This window comes from Sminthopsis crassicaudata, chromosome 6 (assembly GCF_048593235.1).
Source record: "Sminthopsis crassicaudata isolate SCR6 chromosome 6, ASM4859323v1, whole genome shotgun sequence".
NCBI lineage: Eukaryota > Metazoa > Chordata > Mammalia > Dasyuromorphia > Dasyuridae > Sminthopsis > Sminthopsis crassicaudata.
In genome coordinates, this window is record NC_133622.1 from 72,041,362 (window position 1) to 72,048,256 (window position 6,895).

Genomic DNA, 6,895 nt, shown 5'->3' on the forward strand with positions numbered 1-6,895 from the left:
AAAATTTCAGCAAAGTGGCAGGATACAAAATAAATCCACATAAATCCTCGGCATTTTTATATATCACTAACAAAATGCAACAGCAAGAGATACAAAGAGAAATTCCATTCCAAACAAATGTTGAGAGTATAAAATATTTGGGAATCCATCTACCAAAGAAAAGTCAGGAATTATATGAGAAAAATTACAAAACACTTGCCACAAAAATAAAATCAGATTTAAATAATTGGAAAGACATTCAGTGCTCTTGGATAGGCCGAGCGAATATAATAAAGATGACAATACTCCCCAAACTAATCTATTTATTTAGTGCTATACCAATCAGACTCCCAAGAAACTATTTTAATGACCTAGAAAAAATAACAACAAAATTCATATGGAAGAATAAAAGGTCAAGAATTGCAAGGGAACTAATGAAAAAAAACTCAGAGGAAGGTGGTCTAAGTGTACCTGATCTAAAGCTATATTATATAGCAGCAGTCACCAAAACCATTTGGTATTGGCTACGAAATAGACCGGTAGATCAGTGGAACAGATTAGATACAAAGGACAAAAAAGGGTACATCTATAGCAATCTAATCTTTGACAAACCCAAAGATCCCAACATTAGGGATAAAAATTCATTATTCGGAAAAAACTGTTGGGAAAACTGGAAATTAGTATGGCAGAAATTAGATATGGACCCACACTTAACACCATATACCAAGATAAGATCAAAATGGGTCCATGATTTAGGCATAAAGAGGGAGATAATAAATAGATTAGAGGAACAGAGGATAATCTACCTCTCAGACTTGTGGAGGAGGAAGGAATTTATGACCAGAGGAGAACTAGAGATCATTATTGATCATAAAATAGAAGATTTTGATTACATCAAACTAAAAAGTTTCTGTACAAATAATACTAATGCAAACAAGATTAGAAGGGAAGTAACAAATTGGGAAAATATTTTTAAAAACAAAGGTTCTGACAAAGGTCTCATTTCCAAAATATATAGAGAACTGACCCAAATTTATAAGAAACCGAACCATTCTCCAATTGATAAATGGTCAAAGGATATGAACAGACAATTCTCAGAGGAAGAAATTGAAACTATATCCACTCACATGAAAGAGTGTTCCAAATCACTACTGATCAGAGAAATGCAAATTAAGACCACTCTGAGATACCACTACACACCTGTCAGATTGGCTAAGATGACAGGAACAAATAATGACAAATGTTGGAGGGGATGTGGGGAAACTGGGACACTAATACATTGCTGGTGGAGTTGTGAAAGAATCCAGCCATTCTGGAGAGCAATCTGGAATTATGCCCAAAAAGTTATCAAACTGTGCATACCCTTTGACCCAGCAGCGCTACTACTGGGATTATATCCCAAAGAAATACTAAAGAGCGGAAAGAGACATATATGTGCCAAAATGTTTGTGGCAGCTCTTTTTGTTGTAGCTAGAAACTGGAGGATGAATGGATGTCCATCAGTTGGAGAATGGTTGGGTAAATTGTGGTATATGAAGGTTATGGAATATTATTGCTCGGTAAGAAATGACCAGCAGGAGGAATACAGAGAGGCCTGGAGAGACTTAAATCAACTGATGCTGAGTGAAATGAGCAGAACCAGAAGATCACTGTACACTTCAACAACAATACTGTATGAGGATGTATTCTGATGGAAGTGGAAATCTTCAACATAAAGAAGATCCAACTCACTTCCAGTTGATCAATGATGGACAGAGGTAGCTGCACCCAGAGAAGAAACACTGGGAGGGGAATGAAAATTGTTAGCACTAATATCTGTCTGCCCAGGTTGCATGTACCTTCGGATTCTAATGTTTATTGTGCAAAAAGAAAGTGATATTCGCACACATGTATTGTACCTAGACTATATTGTAACACATGTAAAATGTATGGTATTGCCTGTCGTCGGGGGGAGGGAATAGAGGGAGGGGGGGTAAACTGGAAAAATGAATACAAGGGATAATATTATAAAATATATATATATATATATATAATAAAAAAAACTTTTAGAATTGTTATAGAATTAAATAATTCCCAGAATTTAAAATTTAAAAAAAAAAAAAAAAAAAAAAAAGAAGCCTATAAGAGAAGAAGAAAAAAATTGCAAAGACTCCCTTATTTTGGAAAAAAAAATATTTAACAAGAGGTATGAACATAAAGTTAATGCACTTTATAGAGGCCAAATTAATAGCCATACAACAGAATCCTTTCTTAGTAATTAATGCTCTAGATCTATCAAAGATACATTAAAGTCATTACTGATTAGATAGGTAAATACGCACACACAGAACCCTTATTTCCAAAAATCCAATATGGTTCCATGCTTTTGGCCAGTGTAATTCCAGAGGTGAATATCGGTGATTTTCACACAATTCTCTAAGTACAAGTCCATTCAATACATTGTTTAGAAGAAGATGGAGGAGGTTGAAGAATGCTACAATTTAAACTACCAAGATGTGTACATAAGAAATCATAATATCTGGGAGACTTTCAAGATTCATCATGGTGAGATCAAGGGGAATTTGAAGAAGAAAGTTCTGCAGTTGAGCAGAGGAGGAAAAACAAAGGGATTCTGGTCCATTTGTATTGATGGCAAATGTCATTATAAGCAGAATTCATAAATAAAAATGGATGTCTATGCATAATTAGTAAAGACTTTATGGCTAGGGTATTGACAATTAAAAATTAAAGATGATGCTGCATTGTGAACCAGTAGGTTTGGAGTCAGATCCTAGCTTTGCTATTTACTACGTATGTGACTTAAGTCACTGAACCTCCCTGGGGTACTTGGTCGGTACTGGAAAAATATATAGTGACTAGGATTGAATTGGTCAATAATTGACTGAAATCTTCATTAAGGAGAGAGGCACAAATTGTGCTTGATATTTGCTTCTCCATGAAAGACTATTCAGGCATGGCATTAAACAAAGGGATAAACAAAGGGATTGGGGTGGGGGGGAAGAGAGAGAATCCTGTCAGGAAAGATAGTATTTGATGGGGAATTTTCATGAGAAGGTCTTTGCAGGTCCCTCCCTCCTTTTTTCTGCTGGAGAAAAGTGGCCACAGTGAGAGGAGCGACAGTCCCATGATCATGACCAACCTGCTCCTTTCACAGCCGACATAACAGCCACTCCGAATGATACAACTTCATGCCTAAAGTCAGACTAATAATGGTCATGGATTCTCTCCAGGATTTGAATCTTGGTCTTTTGACTCCATAGCCAGAGAGAGCCCTTTCCCCTATGCCCTACCTCCTAAGCAGTTTTTATTAATAGCTGATTTGTGTGCTGTGATGTACAAGATACTTTTCAAAGTGAGCTCAGACACAGTCCAAGCCCTTCCAAGGCCTCTGGTGCCTGTGGTCAAGACAGCAGGGTTTCTAGTAACTCAGTGGAGAGAACAATAGGCAGAGATCAGAGGCTTGCTCTTGAAGGCAGTTGGCAGAGCTGGCTCCCGCTTCAGACAGGCATCTGAACTTTTGTGAGCCATGCAGAACAAAGATGTGGGTCTTGGGGAGACAGCCATCCCTAGCTGGCAGCCCTCCTACCTTTGGGAAGCACAGCCTGTGCCAGCCAGATGATTTCCCCCAATCGAGATTTGTATGAACATGACATTCTGTTTATTCTGTTCCCTTTTTGTACTCCTGATACATAAACAGCGATTGAGAAGCGGTCCAGTTCCTCTTTCTGGTTACTGAAGCAGATGTGCAAAAGTATGGGACTTGCTATAAGGTCTATGATGCCCAAAAATATTGTACCTCATATTCCATGTGATGGATGTGTAGTAAATACATTCAGATGGCCTAATGAGAAGCTCACATGGCATTTTGTCTATGTGTGCACTCATCAATCAGGCTGTAATCTCTCAGTAAACCTCACAGAGCCAGAGGAAACTCTGGTGATTCCAACTGACAATTATGTAAGCAAAAAAAGATTTGGCTCAATTAGCTAATTTTTGCATTGCAGTCTCCCCTTTCCCAATGTCGAGCTTTAAAGAGAAGCATATTCATGTATTAAATATTAATACGTAAATAGAAAACATTTAAATAAATAAGTAAATGTCAAAGCAAGTCCTGAAACAAAGTGAAAGTGTATAAGAAAGCATTATAATCATATGGAAAGAAGTCTATAGAAAATGTCATGAACTAGAATAATAGTTCTATATTCAGAGGTAGTGTGTTCAAATCTTGCCTCTAATGTTATTTGCTTGTGTGAACAAGCTCCAACTATTGTCCCTCCTGGTTTCTTTTAAGTCCCAACTAAAATCCCAGAAAGCTTTCCCTTAATTAAATTTCTTTTTAATCTCCCTTTATTCTAGTGCCTTCCTTCTGTTAATTAACTTTTATTTATCCTGTATTGTATCCTGTAATTAACTCTTATTATCTCAGTGTATTTACTTACATATTATTTCCTCCATTAGATTGTAAGCTCCTATAAGGCAGGAACTATCTTTTGTCTTTTTTGTATCCCTAGTACTTAGTTCAATGTTTAGCACATGATAGGCACTTAACAAATGTTTGTTGATTGATCCAAAAAGGATCTTAAAAGTTGAGAACATTGGACCAAATTAAATAAAATCTATTTAATAAAAATAAATGAAAATGATTTCACTTATACAAGATGAGAGAAGCATGTCTAGCTAGCACTTGTTTAAAAAAATCTGGGTGTAATATGGCAGCTATGAAAGTTAATGAAATCTCAGGTTGTATTAGAAAAGATTTGAGACCTAGGTATAAGGCAGCAGCTATCTCACTGGATTCAGCTCTAGTCAGACCTCATTTGGAATATTTAGACTACTTCTGGGCACCACACTTTGGGGAAGGACTTTGATAATAAAAGTATCTGAAGATGGGCTAAAAGAATGCAGAAAGACCTGTGTTCGTGACATTGGAGAATAAATTGAAGGAGCAATTATTTCTAACCTGTGGATGAAATGAGAAGACTTGTTGGAAAAAATGGTGACTATTTTCAGGTATTTGCAAGGCTATCATCTAGAAGAGAGATTGGATTTATTTTATTTCCAGAAGTTAGAATTAGGAGCGATGGGTATAAATTGAAAAGAGGCAAATTCTCATAAAAACAACAAATTCTCATAGTTCTAATAACAAAGATCAATTTATAATTTTTCTTTTGTTTTACACAATCTGATTGGTATGATGTAAAATCTCAAACTTGCTCTAACTTCTCTATTTTTAGGGATTTGAGGCATATTTTCATTTGGTTGTTGATATCTCAGAGTTTATATAATAATTATTTATCCAAATGTAGAATGGCTTGTTTTTTAGAGTCAGTGGATCCCCCTCTATCTCATTGAGGGTTTTCTTTTAAAAAAAAAAATATTTATTTTCAACTTAAAAAAAATATTTGAGTGGGGCAACTAGGTGGCGCAGTAAATAGAGCACCAACCCTGAAGTCAGGAGGACCTAAGTTAAAATCTGACACGTAATACTTCCTAGCTGTGTGATCCTGGGCACATCATTTAACCCCAATTGCATCATCAAAATAAATAAATAAATAAATATTGAGTTCCAAATTTTCTCCTATCCTTCTACTTCTCTACCCACTAAAAGCACTCAGTTACATAAATACAATCATGTAAAAGATATTTCTATATTAGCCACACTGTAAAAAAAGCAAGAAAAAAAAATAAAAGTAAAAAAGAAAACAATTATATTTCAATTTACTCTCAGAATTCACCAGTTTTCTCTCTGGAGGTGGATAATTTTTTTCTTCTTCATCAATCCTTTGTAATTGTATTGATCAGATAAACTAAGTCTCTCATAGTGGATCACCTTTACAATATTTCTGTTACTGTATACAATCATCTCCTGGTTCTGCTAATTTCACTTTGCATCAGTTCAAGTAAGTCTTACTGTATTTTTTTGAAACCATCCTCCTTTCCATTTCTTATAACACAATAGTACTCCATCACTATCATGTGCCACATTTTGTTCAGCCATTTTCCAATTGATGAGCATCTCCTAAATGATTAATCCTTTGCCTCCACCAAAAGAGCTGTTGTTCATATCCCTTGACCACTTATCAAGTGGTAAATGGATGTTCTTATTTTAATAGACATGACTCAGTTCACTATATATTTGAAAAATGAAATCTTTACTAGAGAACTTACTATAATTTTTTGAGTTACTTCATTGTCTATAGTTCCTTTTTAGCAAATATAGTCAAGGCTTTGCTTATAGGTATTTTTAAATTGGTGTCTTCTTTTGAATTTGTATTTTGGTCTTCCTGCTACTGTAGTAACTTTTTAAAGTCAAGTTCTTGCTTTTGTTGTTTGTCCATTTTCCCAACCTATTTCTTAACTTTGAATATTATTTTAAAGTTGGGTTCTGCTCATTTAAGGATGAGGAAGCACTGTCTGGAACTTGAGGATTTTTTTATGCTGCTGTTTTTAGAGCCACACCTGGGGGTGTGAAAGTTTTTGTTCTTCTAAAATTGTGTGATCTGGGTAGAGAAATGGTCACTCTCCTGGTCTGCTTTCTGGTCTTTACCCAGGAAGGGCCTTCCTCTCCTGCAGCTACAAGTGCTAATGTTCCTCTCTGCCTTGGAACAGCAAGAGGAGTCCCTATTTCCTTGTGATCCATCACAAGATCTCCTCTCTATATTAGAAATGTGATCCAGAATTGCTCATTTGCCAATCACCAGGTGCACCCATTGAGAGCAAATGGTCCCCTATAATCTCTTTCTAATGCAAGAGAAATGTCTCCCAACCCCTCTTAATTCTATTCATCATATAGAGTTATGTTTCTTTGTTCATATTTGCTTTTTTTCTTCCCCATTAAATTAGAAGCTCCTTGAAAGCAGGGACTGTTTCTTGCCTTTCTTTGTATCCCCAGAACTTAGGATAGGGATATAGTAAG